The following is a 19,773-nucleotide window of genomic DNA, read 5'->3' as shown; positions in this document are numbered from 1 at the left end:
CCTTTACTGAAGTGACCTTATACAAGGCACCACTCCCCCTGTGTTCGGATACAGGCTAGGCTCTCCACTGAATAGTAATTTATGCTGATGAAGCAGGTGCTGCTTGCTGAAACCAAAGTCTGACTAATGTACTGAACTTTGCAGACTATAACTTTTTCAGCACTGTATTATGCGCAGTTACTAATGAATTAACTTGTCTATATAATAGACGACACGTACAATAATGTCACAATTTACGACTTTTAATGTACCAGGTTTAGCTTTTTAAAGCATATATGAATTATATTGCTAACAAACAGAAATGTACATGCAACTAAGTGAATATATTTTTCTACATGCATTCTAGCAAACAGAAGTGTACATGCACTGTTATAAGTGTCTAAATAAATATATATATATATATATATTTATATATATATATATATATATATATATATATATATATATATATGTATATGTATATATATATATATATATATATATATATATATATATATATATATATATAAAACAATATCCACTACAGGTTTCAATGACCCTAAAGCCAAACTACCTTAAACCAAAGGCTGGTCTTTGTTTTTCAGATACCAGGGTAGAGAAGTTTGTGGCAGAATATATCCATTATGTTTGGTAATTTCATATCCAGGACCTGAAAGTGCAAGGGCAGTGGTCTCTCTCTCAGAGACAGCAGCATGTAAATACCAAAGAGAGGCTAGCCAGATGGCTCTGACTAACTTCAGGTTATACTAATGTACAATGTTCTTCAGAGTCTTTCAGAGAATGGAGCAGATATCTGCAATATCAACAAACAGGGAGGTACCCATTTTTACCTTCTTTGCAAGCTAGCTATGGTAATCTTAGTGAATGTAATTTAGATAAATATTACTTCATGTCATTTTTAGTCTAAGTCAGGATATACCATCTGGCAGCCACTCTAACTAGAGAAATCTTATTCTGTTTTAGAGAGTAAATGGGAGAAAAAAGTGAAGCATAGGGTCATCCAAGAGTGGATCTTTTTGCTTCTGTGTCATATCTATTGCAGTGGGATCCTGCATAATTGAGAATGAATGACCAACACTTTTTTTCTTCAGTTCTTAAACTGATATTAGGGTTTACTATATGCATTTTGTCTAATTGTTCTGATTCTAAACTTGATTTAAGTAAAAAAAGGAAAATAGCAAATATCGTCAGTCTCCTTTGGTTAAAGACAGATGCTGATGGTTCAGCCTATAACCTCTCCTCTTTAAAGCAGCATGTTAACCTTACAAAGTGGCAGAGCTCTGCATCCAAATCTCAGGTTACTTACTCGAACAGAATGGAGGATCTGAAGTTGATACCAGACTGATACATTTTTTTTCTTCTCAGAGGTACTCTAATCATAAAGCTGCTAAACAATGCACCAACAGGATGTCACACCTATATAAATATACCAGATTTTCCTGTTGAAGCAAATACAACGAGATAATTAACCTAGTATCAGCTTCAATACCCCAAGTGCTGCATTATTTCGCTACTTGCCATCATGGCAAAACATACACACAATACATACAACACTAGCTCATATAAACAGCTGTTAAACCAATATTGCATAATTCTAGATTAGCTTAGTCTTCCATTAAAATGCACATTTGCCAGCTTTGCTTGCATGTTGTATATCCTGCTATGGCTTTCCAGGTGGTTTTAAATCAATTCTTGAAGATCCTTAATCTGAAGGATCCAGCACATCCTGTAGCTCCTGCAAAGGACTCAAAGAAGTTAAGTCTAACTAGATTTATAAGATAATTATTCTTGGTAATGACCATAGTACTGACTTTTTAAGGAGTTCTTTATCTTTTTAATATGTTAACATTTCTTACAGTTATAAACCATTGCAGTCACTCAATGTATATAATATATGTAGTTATATAGTGATCTAATTTATTTGGTCATTAGTTTATGGAAAAGGTTGCACAACATTTTGAAATAATCTTCAAACTTTATTAATGATTTGTTTCAGATACATATAACAGTGTAAGTACTTCTTACATGTTTCTGGCACTGCTACAAATAAAAAATGTTATAAATACAATAATTTATCTCTAAATCCTTTTCAACTTGTATCTCAGAAGGCCTAATGTGTATCTGTCTTTGAAATTACCTTTCTTGGTAGCAGTCATTTTAGCTGAAAGGATTTCTAAACTGCAGGTCTTCATGCACAGTGAACCTTATGCAGACTTCAAAAAGGGCAGGGTATCTTTCAGGAAGAAATCCCTCATTTATTTGTATCTGAACTTTATTTGTATCAGTTCATCCTTTTGCCTATTGTCATTTCTAAATGAGAGACCATGAGTGAAAAGAATTTTGCACTCCATAGATTTCAATGGAAAACTCTGGTACAATACTGAGAGGGCTAAACCAAGGAGACACTTCAACTGTTTATTTATTTTTTTAAAGGAAATAATGTTATGCAATCATTAAAAAGATATTTTATGTCACTGAAAACTGTATTATCTTTTGATTAGATGCACAGGAAGCACTGCACAGAAAGGTTCACTAGCTACTATAGCAGATTGCAAAACAATGCATCAGTTAAAAGTATTTGTGGAGCTGTTACCTGGATATCCATTTTCACATTTTACAAACATAGATTGGATGTCCACCCTTCATGTATAGCAGGAATTGTTTCAGCTGTCTTATAGCTCATCCACTCTCTATAGAGAGAAATAAAGGCACATTTAAACCAACAGTGCTTTGATACATTTCTTAGTTTTCTAGCATTTCAGTTTGAAGCATTGTCTAGTGTCTGGCAATTATACATAGGTTGACTAAGACTTTTAAAGCTCAATTAACCTTCAGTAATTGCACATGTTGATCTACTAGCTCTATTTGCTACTTTCTAGGTATGAGAAAAGAGTTAGATATTCACTTTTATAGGTACCCATCCCCCCAAAATCTATGGCCCAAGACCCTATTTATTTGCTCCCCAGAAATGCTTAGCTGTTGAAAACGAGTGAGTAGGGTGACTGATATCTGCATTCAACTCATTTCTATTCATATTTTGAACACTTGCAGTAATGATTCTAGTATTCAAACATCTAATGGTATGGTGAGTTTAGTTAATCAACTATACTTGGCCATACTCCAGCTACGTCACACAAGGAAAGTGCAAAACATGACCTGCCAAGCATCTACCTTTCAAGTCTTAACACCCACAACTGTGAAATGATAATACTGATAACCTCTGCATAATAACAAACAAATTGTGGAATAAGTTTGACATTTTATAAAAAATCATTTAAAAAATCAGCTGTGACATACTTTATAAGCAGAGCAGCCAAGACTTTGCATCATGAAAATAGAACAAAACCTTAATGAAGAAACACTAAATTTGTTATCCTACAGATTTTACAGCAAGATGGTGAGATTGTATAGCATTTAAGGATGGGTGTCCTACCTTAGTTATCAGCAGATTCTCCTATTTTTTTAATATGTGAGGGATGCTCCACTTAAATGCACTACACAGCAAGACTATTTACAATCAATGTAATATAGTCTGAGGAAGCGATCTGGGTAGATCGCAAAAGCGCTTACTACATGTTTATTTTTGTATAATAAAAGGTAATAACTGTTGTGGAACTCTGCAACTTCTTTTCTTTATTATTTTGGTACTTCGTGTTGTTGTCAGAGTGTACTCAGTACTCAGTCCATTTTTTCTTCTTACTATTTAAAATCACATTAGGCTAGAATACACACTGTGGTACTTAGTGTACAGGATTAAGGGTGATTCTCATCCTATGGACCAGAGTTTGATTATAAGTGCCTCCTTTTTCTCTACATGAGACTCTAAACAAATCACTTAACCAATGTTCACCGGCCAAGTCTAATTATCTTGGATCATGCCTGATGAAATCTTACTTAAATCTTGTGTTTTACATCTCAATGTTTTAACTTTTTTCATATTGTGGCTACACTGCATACTTGTGTACATCTTACTCTTTAAAAAGAATTAAAACAATATTATATTGCACATAATATAGGGAATGGTGCTCCCCAATGAGTCCCAATCCCCTAGCCATGCTTCCCAAACATATCTGACAGTTTTTGATATCACTCATTTTATTGAGGGTATAGCTTCGGTATGGATGATCAAAAATTTACACGCTTCCCTTTTCTAAAAGACAGGTGGCAAACCAGGGGTAAATTTATGATTTCCCATCCACTGACCCAAATTGTACTTGAATAAGTGTAGGGAGGAACCCTACTTTGCATGGATGGGAAGGCATGTTCCAGACAAGGGGTAGGTTTTGAAACACATATCCATCTTTCCAACATGTTTTATTTATGTTGCAGATGAGGTTTAAGTTTCTAAATTGGGTGATTCTAATGCTGTTTGTTCTATGGCTGTGCAACAGGTCCATAAGAGCTTTAGACAGCTTTATGGTCCAACCTGACCAGTTAAGTCATTACATTTGTGGTGGTGCAATGTTCCTATCTGTTGGTGAGGATTAGGTCAAGGATCTTGCTGCCCCTAGTGGGCATATGGACTGGCTGGTCCGGGCATCTTTGTGCCTGCAAGTTTCAGGTTGTGTATGATGTGCTTTTAGTTTTGTTTTGGTCAATTATAATAATTATGTCAATGATAGTTAACATGCTAAAACCTTTAAAGAGTACTCCTGGAGAATAACTCTATAATGTCACAGTTCATGACTTTAACTGTTGTGCCATATTGTTAATACTGTCCTACTCCTTTGACTGTATGGGCTCATCTGCTAAAATTAAACTTGAATAGGTTGCTGCTAATTTTCTGAAGGTGGACGGGCATCTGGTTAAATTAACCCCTCCTCAATACTACTCCTGTGTGCCAGAGGCATATAAATATGGCACAAGAAATTCTGCAGGAGACTCATACAAGTGCTTGGTGCAGGGAAATAGATGAAAATCCAGCCCTGCATTTATCGGGACTAGAGATCTAAAGTAGTATGCAATGATATTTAATCTGCATTTCTCTCAATCATCACTGTAATAGTGAACAGATGCATGTTCTCACTTTTCTCACTTTTTTCAGTTCTCACTTTTTACTTCTCTACTTTTTTCTGTTTTCATCTTTGTTTATTTCTGTAATTGTTGCAAGACTAGGTAAGACTGAATCCTATTGCAGATTAATAAGTAAATTAATTACTAAGCCAGGCTAAAATGCAGTGTGAATCTAATTTTCCAATCTGCTTGTAACATTTTCCCTACGATTTTTATGCTTTAATATAACCAAATAAATAAATGAAACACTTGGACATCCGCAGCTTGAAAGCATACCTAGAAGATAATGGAAAAGCACAGATTACAGGCTGACGTGGGAGGTGCAGGCCATTTTTCCCCCTCTCCTATGAGTTTTTGTTAAATAGCTTAGTTGTTTAAGCAAACAATATTCAAACTGATGTTATGGTTCCCACTGATCAAAATCTTATTCCTATGATTTCCACATGAATGCTGTGTCAGCACCTTAATTATACTGGAAAAGAAACTCACATGAAAAGGAAAATTAGTAGCAAAAAAGTCCTGTTACTGAATAGTATTACTCACAACTACTCTGTTCAACAATAGTGGACTAAGTTGGGGGGCAAAGGCTGACTATAAGGGACTGTTTTTAAATATTATTCTAATTCACTTGAAAGAAGTTAATAAAATAAGTTTTGCATAAACATGCATTTCCAGAGGAATAGGAATACGAAACTCTTAATGTCTGGTATTATTAGCAGACTGTAATCCTCAGTGATTTACCAAAAAATGAAACATTTTATGAAGGACAAGGCAAAATTGTGAGGCAAAATCAGGAACAATTGAATCTTTTGAATGGTAATAGCTCTACACATTAATAATTTCCAGTTTGCCTCCAGAAGGGATTCTGTTTAGCAAATGAGATTGGGTTGGTTGTGTGAGGTTTATTTCAGAACCGGTGTGTTTTCAAACACATTCCATTTCATCCTGTCACCAACCACATGGCTGTTACGATTCTTTAGAAAAGTCATGGCATTCTTCCAGTGTGTGCAATATATCAATTATCACGGTAAATATTTACTTTCCTTTCCATGCAAACTATCTCAAGCCTTAACTGCAAATGATAAGGAGAAAAAGGCTTTTGCAACTGAAAGGTCAAACAAGAAAAATCTGACTGCTAGGCAGAAAAGACTACGCTTCCCTTGAGTTCGAATTCATATTACTAGAACTGGAAGCAGTGCTTTCAGTTTAGGGTCAGTGTCGGTTTACAGCAGCCAGTAAACAAGGAAAAAAAAAAAGCAGAAAAACTGGTGATGCCTCTACCTGAAGGCAGGACAGGAAACTCAAGACTTGAATGACTTCCTGTTAAATCAGCAAAAAACATTCACTCTAAAGGTGTTCTGAGTATCTTCTTGGAATAGCAAGAGCAGAAACTAGTTTGGAGTTTGAAAGAAAACACCAAGACAGGATGTATGTGTGCTTTACTCACTAGTGGGGGAATATAACAAAGCTTTATAGATTGGAACTAAGAACAATTTTGTAAACTACTGAACAGGTAGGTGTATTTACTTGCTTGCCGCTTACTTGTGGTAGGGTATTTTAGTGATTTGACATATGTATTTTGCAGCTGGCATTCTTTACATTATTAAGATGTCATGCTTTATAATAGGAAGTTACACACTAACAAAATGTGCTGCAGTGTAAGAGGTAGATGACTTGTATTAATCCGACATGCAGCTATATGTGTATGTTTATACCTTATGCCTTTATTTTGTCTGGGTATAACACAGCACTTCAAGTTAAAATACTGCCTTTATTTTCAGTGGTTTTAACAAGGCATATCAAATTCAAAGACTGCTTTGAGAAAGATAAAACTGTCAAATGCCACAAATAAATGCTCGATCAATTCTACTTTTGAAATAATCCACCAGGGAGCACAGATACCACTAGGATTATGCCATTTGAAGAGAATAGATAGCCTTACATACAAATGAGAACATTTTGCTTACAACTCTGGTTTTGCAGTACAGAACTTTAAACTACTATGCATTGCTGAAGCTTTGTTGATGGTTATCGGAAAAATGTGACAGTATTGAGACATTCTGACAAGCTTTAAACCCTTGGTTTGAGTCCTTCAGTCTCCACTTCAGTACTTAACCTGTAAGCATGCAGTTAACAATATTCCTTGCATAACCCTGAAAAGCAGGAATTTGTCCCTAATGGACTTACACTTATCTGGTTAACAAATGAACTCAAAAAAATCTTCTGGATGAGCCGTGTGAATTTCCTTGGTTTTAGTGTCTCTTTGGACACTGGTATTAGTCTTACTTGAGGTGAAATTCATATAACACCAAAAGGATTGTTGTTCTCATGTGAGGAGGGGGATATCAGGTATAACATACCAAACCATGTGTCAGATTAGGTGCAGTACATGTACCATTACACCAGTGTATGTGGATTGATGTTGATATTCAGGGGCTTGTAACTGTGCTTCTTGGAAAAGAGAGATACTTATGCAAAAAGGGAGAATAGATACAAGCCTGGGGCTTGTGCATGTTAGAGCATGCCCAGCTACAGCCATCTCATATGTAGTATATGTTAGTAGTGTGGGTGGGATATGTAGAGCAGGAGGCTATTCCCCAGGTACGGCAATCTCAGATGTAGTATATGTTAGTAGTGTGGGTGAGATGTGCAGAGCGGGAGGCTGTTCCCCAGGTACTGCCATCTCAGATGTAGTATAAGTTGGTAGTGTAGGAGAGATGTACAGAGCAGGAGGCTATTCCCCAGGTACAGCCATCTCAGATGTAGTATATTTTAGTAGTGTGAGTGAGATGTGCAGAGTGGGAGACAAACATGGATTTAAGGTATTGTTGTAAGTCACAGCATTTGGTGCATGTCTTTTTGGGTCACATTTAACTTTTCAGACTTGCAAGACTCAGTTATAGCTCCCTCACGTCTGATATGGAGTCAGTGTATTTATTTATTTATTGTTTGTTGTTATTTGTTAAACAGGTGCTGCTATCTAATAGCACCTTTTAAAATGGATAGAGGATACTCAATGTACAATACCAGATAGGAAATCAGTGACAAATCACAAAATAAGTTAACTACAGAGATAAGGGCATGGGTGATATACTAGAAGATAATTTCCATCCAATTTCACATGGCTTTGGACTTGTTCACAATGATTAACATAGTGACCCCTTCTAATTAATATAGCAGTTGGCACAGAGGGTTAAAGCTGTGAGTTGTAGTTCCTGTTGTACATACTTTAATTCTCTCAGCCCTCATTTACCTACTGTGAATTTGCTCCCGGGTTATTCCTGAAAATGGATATTTTATCCATTGGGCTTACCTACTTAACAAATGGATATTATTATTGACAGGTGAATTCATATAGTATGCATTTGCAGTATTGACTGGCAGGCATGCTACACACATTTCTATAAGATATTAATGTATTTAAGCAAATAGCATACAAGGATTATAATATAATAATAGAAATTCCTTACATTTTCAATCATTTAAACTGCTCACATTAGGAACACTCGTGCAAGCAGCTGCACCTCCTCCCTTAGCCAGTCCATACTAATTAAAAAAAAATTAAAAATATATCTTCAAATGATTGTGTCCTGGTCATAGCTCTCAACTGCCCAGATTTTCACAGAATGTCCAGATTTTTGTCCCATATTTTTGGTCTGTTCCTCATAAAATTTGTGGTTTTCTGACAAATCACCAAGCAATGAGGTCACTAAATATTGACATACGTTTGAGTATCAGAACAGAAACCTTTTATTCTAGCAACTTTCTAAGTTTATTAGAGCAATTTCAAAACCTGTCCCTATTTATGGGTCTTTGTCCCCCCATTATTTTAGGTTTTATCCAGATTTCTTGCACTATGAGGATTGGGGATATGGTCCTGATCATGTATATTGACATTTGCATAAGCATTAACCTCCTTTTTTCAGTACCGTACATTGTGCATCAGGGCACCCCTTCAACAGTGACCATCACCTAGAGTGAATGTTTACACTACCAGATGTCCTGGTCTTGAAAGTATAATTCAGTAAAGCATGTTTTTTAAGTAGTTACTATTCCATTGAAGTGGTGCTGCCACCACCTCTTAACATCCTCCAGTTTTCTGAAATTAGTAAGCTTTAACGTAAGTGTTGAGGGCCTTCAAAAAGAAATATGTGAAAGTGGTGTGTGTGTTGGGGGCATCTAGGGGTGGTACTTGCAGCCCCCAATATATGGGAATTATAATAGATGGAGGCATTTTTATTTTACTATTTGTTTTTCTGACTATCCTCATGTGTCACATACAGACATGATATGAAGTCAAGGTAATATTTATTGGTTCAACTACTTTTACAAAGGTCACTAAATGTTTGTAATATTTTAAATTACAAAAATATAATTCATGTGAGGTGTAGTGTGGCAGTAGGCCCCTTTCTTGGGTAAACAAAAATATTTTGAATAATTTATTCCTTAATTATCTACAGTGTCTGAAAGGAGTCAGTAGACCAGTCCATCAGTTCATTAAGCAAATATAAGATAATTATGTGATAAATGTTGGTGTATTTGTCACAGGATTGGATAGTTATGGGTGGTTGTACCCAGAGCTTGCTAAATAGGGGACCACTTTTACGGCATTTCCTAAGGATGTGAACTTCTGGTATAGTACGAGCTGAATACAGTCACTCCTTAGCAGCAAGCAAAGCAAAGTATAGCTATATGTAAAGAACAAGCTTGACCTATATAGGAAACTGATGGCAAAGAAAAACATGCCATTGTTTGAGTAGTTTTGTATCGCCTATAGCTATTTACAGGCTTGACAGCATGACATGATACAGCTATTGACTAAGAATGAGTAAGTCTTATCAAAACTGTTATAGAAGAGTGCACAGCAATATAATTAAATTACTTACTTTGCATCACATTATCTTTTTCAATATTTCAGAATGCTCTCTCATGTTACTAGCTCCTTCTTTCACAATAAAATTATGTCACACACAACAAATAAGTTTTACTGTAGACCCCGCTGTTTTAAATTAAAGTTTGTACAACTCAATTATAGTAACCCATTACCAGGATACAGTAAAGTACATTATAGCTTTGAAACAATGTAGATGAGGGTGTCCCTTATTGTGAAGGATAGTAAAAATAATTAACTGGATACTGAGGTTCTGTAACTGTAGACTGGATTCCAGTGCTGATGAAGTTACCCCCCCCCCAGCAATCATTGGTTAAGCTACAAGTGAAGTATTTATGTAGTTCTTTTGCAGATGAAAAGGAATCAGCTTGGTAGGTGTGCAGTGTGGAATTGCCAAAGCTCTGACTAAAATAGACTATGGGTCATGAAAAGTCATTTGAACAGTGTGCATGTGTATAGTGAAAGAGGGAATTGATTTGAATACTTAGCTGTGCTTAGCAAGCTGAAGGAGTGGAGATGAAAAAAAATGGACAGAGGGAAGAGTAGAACATTGACGGCAGCTATAAGAAAATGATTCAATACTGGACTTATGGAAAAACTATTACAATAAGAGGGTAGTCAGGGTCATGCGCTTTATTTATTTATGTTTTGTTGAACAAGTTAGTTCCAGTAAACCTGTGGCTTGTTTCCAGGAAGAAACATGAGGTGGCATTCATTGTGACTTAGGGAAATTTAGCTTATTTTTATTTTTTATTTTACGTTTGTTGACCGGGCTAGTCCAGCTGGATATATGTCCATTTTCAGTGGAGGCCCGGGGAGAAAAGCTCCACAAACAACAACAAAATAGGACAAGAAATTATATTAACAATAGAAATTGGTACATTACAAAGTTTTATGACATATTACATATCTAGGATTTTATATTCTGTATTCCAATAGGGAAAAATCTGATGTAAAATAAACCTTGATGCAACAGTAGTTTGAATTAATAATGCAAATTATATCTAAGAGATACTATAGATTCTAAAGTCACACAAAAATATCAAAAGAAAAACACTAGTGCTAAGTGGATAGAGTATTCAAAAGCAAAATACAAGGATACAATTATAGTGTTCAGTCTCACAAGAGTTGTGGTCTTATATGAAAATGGTTAGTCATTCAATTGTATATACATATTTACATGAGGAAAAATCCTCAGAATGGTCAAGCACACTAGTATCGGCGAGTAAACACAATGTAATGTTCATAAGAGGCTAGGAATCAAGGGAGTCTAGAAAAGGGTATGGTGGTTAGTTTGGGTTATCACAGGGGCATAGCCAGTGTGATTTGAGGTAGGGTTTGAGCTTGCTTTTAAATAGGTTAACTGAGGATAGTGAGGTTAGTTGACTTGGGAGGCTGTTCCAGGTTTTACCTGCTGTATTAGAGAACAGGGTGTCACCAGCTGAATTGTTGGATTTAGTTGTTTGTACAGGTAGTTTATTAGATGAGCGTAAGGTTTTGAGATTGTTATAGGGGGTGACTAGGGATGTAAGTATCGGTGTATTTTGAGGAAGATACAGGATCTTATGGGCTACTATTAGTTGAATGAAAAGTATTAGATTTGGCAATTCTAACCATCCAAGTTGATTCAGGTTGATACAGTGATGAGTTCTATAGGAGGACCCAGCTGCAAATCTGTCAATATTGTTGTAGGAGGATGACAGTTTACTCAGATTACTTCTGCATATTTTGGTATAGATAGGAGAGGCATAGAGCAGGGTGGAGATAAGGTGGGTGTGAGTAATGGTAACCCTGGCTGGAGGTGTTAGAAGGGGTTTAATTCTATAGAGGGAACCTAGTTTCTTATTCACTGTTTTTATGGTGTTATTAATGTGAGGCTCAAAAGACAAGTTATTATCTGTTAGTACTCCGAGTAGTTTGGTGGTTGGCTCAGGAGATATTATAGTTCCATTATTTGAAGTGACAGTAAAGTTAAGTGGGGAGGTTCTGCAAGTGGGGGTGAATAGTATCATTTTAGTTTTTTTTTTGGGTTTAAGATAAGACACCTTTGTAGGAGCCAGTTATCGACTGCTAAAGGTCTTTTGGGTTAGTGACTGAAGTTCTGATTGGGAAGTAGCAGAGCATAGGAGTGTGGAGTCATCAGCATATTGGATACAGTCAGCTTGTGGAATTACAGAATGGAGGTCATTTGTAAAGATGGAGAAGAGTAAAGGACCCAATATGGATCCTTGAGGGACCCCAAGGGCAACTGGGAGGTGGGAAGATAAAGTATTATCCCAAAGTACAGCCTGTTGCCTATTATCTAGGTATGATTGGAACCACTGCATAGTAAGGGCATCCAATGACAGGTTTTTGAGTGTGTCTATGATGAGGTGGGGGTTAACCATGTCAAATGCTTTAGACAGGTCGATAAAAAGGGCTGAGGATAGAGTGTCATTATTATGATTACTATTAATATGGTTAGTGAAGGATAAGAGAGCAGAGGTGGTGCTACTATGAAATGGTCTAAAGCCATGTTGAAAGGTGGCTAGTAAATTGTGTTCAAGTAGGTAGGTTAACAGTTGTAAATGAATACATTTCTCCATTATTTTTGCCAAAGGAGATAGTATGGCTATGGGCCTGTAGTTGGAGAACTCCTTGGAGTTACCACCTTTGTGCAGGGGATAATGTGAGAGACTTTTCAGATTAAGGGGATAGTTCCTTCAGAAATAGTTCTGTTAATGAGGATGGATATCTATGACTTTAGCAGCTTTTTGCAGGTATTCTGCAGGTAGTAGATCTGCAGAGAGTGTGGTGGGTTTAAGTTTCTGGATGAGGTTACAGATGAGCGATGTGGGCACTGGTTGAAAATGAAATAGAGGAGGATTATTGGTAGAGGCTGTGGTAGAGCATGAGGTGCTAGACGACAGCTGGTTGGCTAGGGATTGGATTGTTTCAGTGAAAAATGTGTTAAATGAGTCGGCTATTTGGATGGGATTGTTGTGAACAGAGCCAGAGGGAGTAGGAGTGCATGAGTGTCCGAGGTGTAGGAGGTTATTGATGCCTAACCAGAATTGTTGAGGATTATTTTGGTGGATTTGTTGAAGCTGGCAGTAATAGTTTCTTTTATCGGATAATATGACTTTTTTTTGTTTCGTTTCTTAGCTGTCTGAATTGTAAGTGATCTGAGGGGCTTTTTGTTGAACGTCATTTGGCCCATAGTTTTTTTCTTTGGAGGATTTTTTTTTTGGTAGCTTTGGTGAGCCATGGTGCTGGTTTAATTCTGATTCTAACTTTGCATAATGAGGCATGGCAATCTAAAACGGAAAGAAATTTCGAATTAAAGTATTTAACTGCATCATCTAGTGGGAGGTGTTTCAGGGGTTACCAGTCACAGGCGCTTAGTTCAGTTTGAAAGTAAGCAGGGTTAAAATTTTTGTTAGAATGAATAGTTCTGCAGATGGTTGAGTTTGGGACTTCAGTTTTATATCTGATTAGATAGGTAAGCAAGTGGTCACTTATGTCCTCTGGGTGGGTGCCTGTTTTATAGTTTTGTTGGGGAGTATTAATGAATATCCAGTCAAGGGTACTTGTTTTGTTGTTAAGTTTATTGGTACGGGTAGGGGATGTTATAGTTTGGGTAAAACCATATAGGTTGATATGAGTAGAAGGCTGCTCAGATATACAGGAGTTCCAGTTTATGTTAAAGTCTCCAAGTATAATGGTTTCTTGGTGGTAGTTGGTTGAGAGCCAGCTGAGGATAGCCTCTAATGTGTTGGTGTTATTGCCTGGGGAAAGAGAGACACAGATTAGATATATGGCTTTACATTTGTTAAGCTGAATCTTAGAAGAATCTCTGCATTGCTGGAAAGTGGAGATTTGGGGTCTAGTGAGGCAACTTGTAATCCTTTCTTATAAAGTATGGCTACGCCTCCACCTTTCTTAGTATTTCGGTCAAGTCTCAAGATATTGTAGCCAGGGGGTAGAACTACACTGCCTTGTATTGATGGATTAAGCCATGCTTCAGACAGACAGAGGATGTTAAAAGAATGTATATCTACAAGGGCATACAGGTGAGCAACTTTATTATTGATGCTACGAATGTTAAGATGAGCTATCAGGAGAGAATTGGGGAGCTTGGTAAGCATGTGTGTGTTAGTGGGAGTTGGTGTATCAGGCTGTGTAGCTGTGCTTGTGGTGGGACCAGGGTTTGGGTGTATATCACCATCTAAAAGGGAGTGGACCTGTACTTTTAGGGTGAGTTGTGAAAGTTTAAAAATTAGGTTCTTGGTTTTTCTAGCTATTGGGTTATAATGAGAGATGTGAGTGAGTCTATGAAACTTGGCTACTGAATACTTTGCTGGGCAAGAGAAGTTGTTAAGACTGTGAGGTGGGCTAAGTGTAGGAATAGAGGTTTGCCTGTTGTGGGTGTGAAGTCCTAGATATGTATGGTGTTCATAGAGAGTAAGTAGATAGAGTATAATTAGTATAGTTAGGAGTATTAATAAACGTAAGGGTTTGTGGTATACTTGGGCTGTTAGTGTAGGCATAGGAGATGGAATGCAGGAAGCTTGTAGATAGAGTGGTAAGGTAATGGATAATGGGAGATGAGTGATAGCACTTTAAGGGGGAGGAGTTAGAGGTTGGTGTTAATGTATAGGGGTGTGGCAATTTGTGTATAAGTTTAGGGTCACTGGGGGTGGGTGGAATTTGGGGGCAGGGTAGGGGAGCAGAGTGAGCCCGCATGGCGAACGGAGTGGGATGAGCCACAGAGGAGTTCACCCTGGGAGAATAATCAGAGGAGCAGTAAGCTAAGGTAAGTATAGGTGGGGAGGGTGAGATGACACAAAGCCTTGATAGTAGTTAGAATATACTGAGGGGATAGGCAGTGAGGAATGTAAGAAGAAAGGGGGATAGAGTGGGATTGTAAGCTCCTACAGGATATGGGAATCGGAGCGCCTCTAAGTTAAGTTTAGAGCCAGAATGAAGGTCTAAAGGAAACTGATGCCCTCTAGTGGACAAAAGGCTGAATAGCATTGGTAATGTATATTGAAAGAAAGAATGGAGGGCAGTAAGTTTAATATTCAGGTTGGATAGGATAAGAGTCAATGACCTGTGGTATAAGAAGGAAAAGGGAGACAAGGTATAGGAACAGATAATATTGGTTGCTGACTGTCCTGGCTGGTGAGAGTAAATTTACAATCATAACACACTATATTTCTACAGACAGTGATATAAAGTACATACTTTCACTTATTAATTTGTTCCCTTGGGGGGACTGTTGCAGAGGGAAGGATAGGTTCAGATCCTTAGTATGGGGAGACTGCAGTATAATGTGGAAAAAGTTGTTATTCAGCAGGCAGGGCAAGTCCTCATTACTACTGGGAAACCAGGTTGGGCAGCTGGGAATATAAAGGGAGAAGAAAGACAGTGATAAGACACACAGAGAGATAAACACACAGTTGCACAAGCTTATTGGGTATTAATTGCAACAGAGTAAAGAATATACTGGCATACTAGTACAGTCATAACAGCCAGTTTTAATATGACTGTAATCAGTGATAACTATCGGTAATGTACAAGTATGTAGGTATGATATTACAGGCTCTAATCAGTGTGACCCAATTGTAAATGACAGAATTCTAAGCTCAGATTCTAAAGTTCTATGGCTAGAAGATATATTGATGCATATGGGAGTTCCCAAATTCTAACTATTAGTAGAAAATATAGCAACACAGCTCCGTGTTAACAGTAAATTAATATAGGGAGCAAAGAACAGTTATAATATTAGAACTTGAGAGATACAGTGTGCATTTTATCATTTATTTTGCTTTGAAGAATTTTTGTATATCTTTGGAGTTGGGAAATGTAATGATCTGATGTCCTTTTCGTTCTTCCTCAACAAATGTGTTTAGATCTGATCCTCAGATCCAACTCTGATGCATACTCTAGACTTTGGGTCCAACTTTTAGGCTCCTCTCTCCACCCATAATGCCTTTGCCAATCCTCAGTACATCAGATCTCATTTGCTGCCATCATGCTCAGATACAGGGTCCTGCTCTTGAGTGATTATGTTAGTGATTTTGTTCTCTTTGCCTAAATAGTTTTCTTTCTATTGTTTCTCAACCTCCTTCTTAGTTTTTCAGTGCAGCATCAGGTTCCTTACTATTTGTAACAGTATTTTCCTTATTTTACCAGAGTTGGTATTTTCTACATTACCCCTTGATTATCGTTGCTGGTATTTTTTTCTTTCCTTCTCTTTCTCTTTTCTAACTAAAAAAATTCTTTTCATGTGCTTCTTAGATATTTTATTATAGGATTGTCGATTCTTTCCTCTCCTGTTATGGCTGACAAACTGGCAGGATTAAAAAAATGCGCTTTTCATGGGCTTGAGTTTATTGTGTTGGAGTCACTCATCTGGATACTAATTGCAATGTTTATTCTGCATTCACTTCCAGGGAGTTGGCTAACAGACACAGCAAGCTTATTTTAAAAGGACTTCTTCCTCCTGCTTTAACAGCTACCTCTGGGTCTCACAAACCCTAGCAAAACTACTAAATCTCCTACTTCAGAGCATAGAAAATGCTCTCCACTGAATGCTCTCCACTGAAGTCTTTGTTGGAACCGCCAGCTAAAATTCAAAAACATTCAGATCCAACATCTTCTGACCTGAAGGCTCGAACTTTAGATCACAAAGCTTCAGATCCAATTATGATATCAGCCAGCCCTATGGCTCCAACCTCAGATTCAAAACCTGGTACCACACACAGCCAAAGAACTCGCCCACCAGAGTTCATCCTGGATCCAATCTCTCCTACTCTGCACTCTCCTTTCATGCAGACTCCCAAGAAGCATTCCAGGTCAAAGTCTACCATGTCCTCCAGGTCCTCAAGACGTTTATCAGAAGCAGATGTAGATAGGATGATGCAAACATTTCTCAGAGCTCAGATCCCAATGGTGGTCATACCTGTTCCATCCCGTATTGGATCTGTGAGTCTTCTCATATGATACTGTCTCCTTCAAATGATCAATCCTACAGTTTCGGAGCCTCAGGATCCAACAGCCCTGAGAGGTCTGGAGTCAGATCCAAAGAAAGTCACTTCTTTAACTCCAACAGCATCCCTGATGAGTTCCACTCCCTCTCAGGGGGAGTCACTAGAGATGCTCTAGTCCATGTTTGGCCATCCAGTCTCCTGTATGCCTGTCCTACACTTCCCTTTATTCCCAAATTTCTGCAAAAAGCAACCCAGTTGAAGAGCTCAGTCATTCTCATTGCTCCCTACTGGCCTCAACAGGTGTGGTTCCCCTTCCTGTAGTCTCATCTTCATTATCCTCCATAGATACTGGACCCAACTTCAGATATCCTCTCATCCCTAAGGGAGCAGTCATCCCACTCTGCAGGCCCTCAAGCTGGTCAAATGGTTTTTCCACTTTCAATAATTATCAGGCAGCCCAGGTTTTTTCTCCAGTACATACCATTTTATTATCCTCACAAAAAGATTCTACCAAAAAAGTTTACAAGAGAAAGTGGAAAATATTTTCCCTCTGGGCATTAAAAAATTATGTTGACACTTTTTCTGTTTTATGCTGTTCTTGAGGTTCCTTCACCTCCCTGGAATCTGGCTGTTGTGCTCCAAGGTCTAACTCAAGAACCCTTTGGACTTTCAGAATAAAATGATCTAACATTTCTTTCATGGAAAACAGTCTTCTTATTAGCTATCACTTATGCAAGAAGGATTTCTGAACTCCAGGCTCTTTCATCAAAGACTCCATACATTATTTTCTATAAATATAGGATTACTTTACGAAACAAACCTTTCCTTTTTACCTAAAGTCACATTGTAGGATCTGCCTTTCTCCGGATTTTTTCCCTTATCTTTATGTTGTTTTTATGATTGTTTTTCTTCACCTCCTACTACTATCATGGGTCAGACTGCCCCCCTGAGTTACCTTTAACTGCTTTCAATTTTCTTATGCCCACTTTAGATTACCTTGCTCCTAATCTTTTGCACTATTTTAAATCCTGTTACAGTGACTACTGTTCTTCTTTTGTAATTAGTCTCCATCCAGATTAGTCCCCTGCTCAATTTGAAAGAAAAGTATGTTTCTGGATTTTTTTGATCGATAAGTGTCTTGAGATGCCTTTCTTTTGTTTATTGCTGCAGGCATCTATTTAACTCCTTTAATCTCTCTACACACAAGTATTCTAGAGGTGACTGTATAATGCAATTTGAAAAAGCTAATGTTGCATAATTGCCTAGACATTGACTGTACTATTTAGTGCTAATTATTGAAGATACAGTTTTTGGTACATTATGCTTCACAGTTACAGATGAGAAGTTCCACTGTAACAATTGCTATTGACCTACTACAGCTGAAATTCATTCACTGTTTGCATGATATTTGAGCCTGTTCTAAATTGCAATATACAGGGTTTTACTTGTATGTTGCTGGTTGATGTTTTGCACTATTGGTATACTCCTGCTCACCAACAGTATCAACAGTTCTCCCTATGCCTTCCTCTGCTCTACCATATTCCTATGCTAATCCCTGCACCTCTTCTTGATCACTGTTGCTTTCAGTCTGGTCTCCGTTCTGTGCTATGGATAATTTTGACATTTAAATCTTGGATTAATTCTTGCCTCTGTTACTGACATTTTTTTGTTTTTCTTTTTTCTCCCACAGTCTGCTGCCCTGCATCTACCTTATGAAACCATTTATGTAAGTAGCCCATACTGCTGTAACTGCATAAACTTCTGCAATGTGGCTCTTCTCTTCCCAAAGAGCTTCATCAGACAAGTATTTTAAAGTTCGCTCGCATCTACTTATTTCCGCTTTGCGTACAGGATCCTGCTCTGAAAGAGTAGGGGTACTATTCCTATATGCCTGTAATCTTTATTCAGTGTATTCTACCTTAAATTGTTATCTGATGAATTCAGTTTAAGTTATGCTGTGATATCCATGATAGTACCTGCTCTGCAGATATCATCTATCATGCAGCTTTTGGGACCCCACCCCCGAACTGATAACCTGGTTTTCAGTTGCATAACTTTTGTATAAATTTCAAATAGTATAATTTCTGATAAAACCCTATTTCTCCTATTATGGTAACTACCCCTTTCTTTCATAGGTCACATTGGCAAAGTTTGTAAAACAGTACTGTTATAATTTTGTGACTCAACTCATGCATATAAGTAAATAAATATAACATCACTGAAACAACAAGGATCACATTGTAGGATCTGCCTTTCTCTGGACTTTACACCATTACCTTTCTGTTGTTTTCCTGATTGTTTTTCTTTGCTTCCTCACCACTATAATGGATTAGCCCACTCCATTCCCCTACCCTACCCCCTATTCTCACCCAGCCCCACTAACCTAAATTTAAATCATATAGCTCTATCCTCTTCACAATGCTGACTGATCATTATCCTAACATTTACCTTCATTCCCATCTGCTCTCAATCTAAGTCATAGTTCTCTAAGTATCCTTCACCACTTCTCTCTCCAATTACTACCCAAAGTAAGTCAAATGTTATTAACTTACCCTAAACTATAAATTTCTCTACTGTTATTCTCTCTCTTCTCAAACTCTTCTAAATCATACTTATTCATCCCTATCAGTCATTGTCTCCTTCTTAGGGCTAACAATCCAGTAGGATACTTTAATTACACTCTGCTATACTTCCTTCTCTTCCTCATAACATTCTCCCTAAACCCCTACATACTTTAATTCTTTCCACATTTGCCATTTTCTCTGTTCAAAATCTTTATATAATTTCGTATTATGTGTCCCTTAAGACTAAAGTTATTGATTCATTCTAATATCTCCATGTTTATTATTTTACTACTAAGTTTTACAGCGCTCAACTCTTCCTCCTTACCTTCTA

At 37.4% G+C, this 19,773-nt stretch overlaps 1 protein-coding gene across 1 annotated transcript in view; it reads left to right on the top strand.

Annotated features, from left to right (window-relative positions):
• The first annotated feature begins 6,359 nt into the window (after nucleotides 1–6,359).
• TNK1 (tyrosine kinase non receptor 1) overlaps nucleotides 6,360–19,773 on the top strand; it is a 368,229-nt gene continuing 354,815 nt past the window's right edge. The window contains exon 1 of the mRNA XM_044077026.1: nucleotides 6,360–6,526. The gene's annotated coding sequence lies outside the window, so the exon portion shown is untranslated. The remainder of the gene's footprint in view (nucleotides 6,527–19,773) is intronic.

The sequence above is a fragment of the Protopterus annectens genome, chromosome 7.part0 (genome assembly GCF_019279795.1).
Source record: "Protopterus annectens isolate FY-2018-M chromosome 7.part0, PAN1.0, whole genome shotgun sequence".
NCBI lineage: Eukaryota > Metazoa > Chordata > Ceratodontiformes > Protopteridae > Protopterus > Protopterus annectens.
The sequence above is the reverse complement of the archived record's forward strand: the minus strand, read 5'-3'. Positions and strand labels throughout refer to the sequence as shown.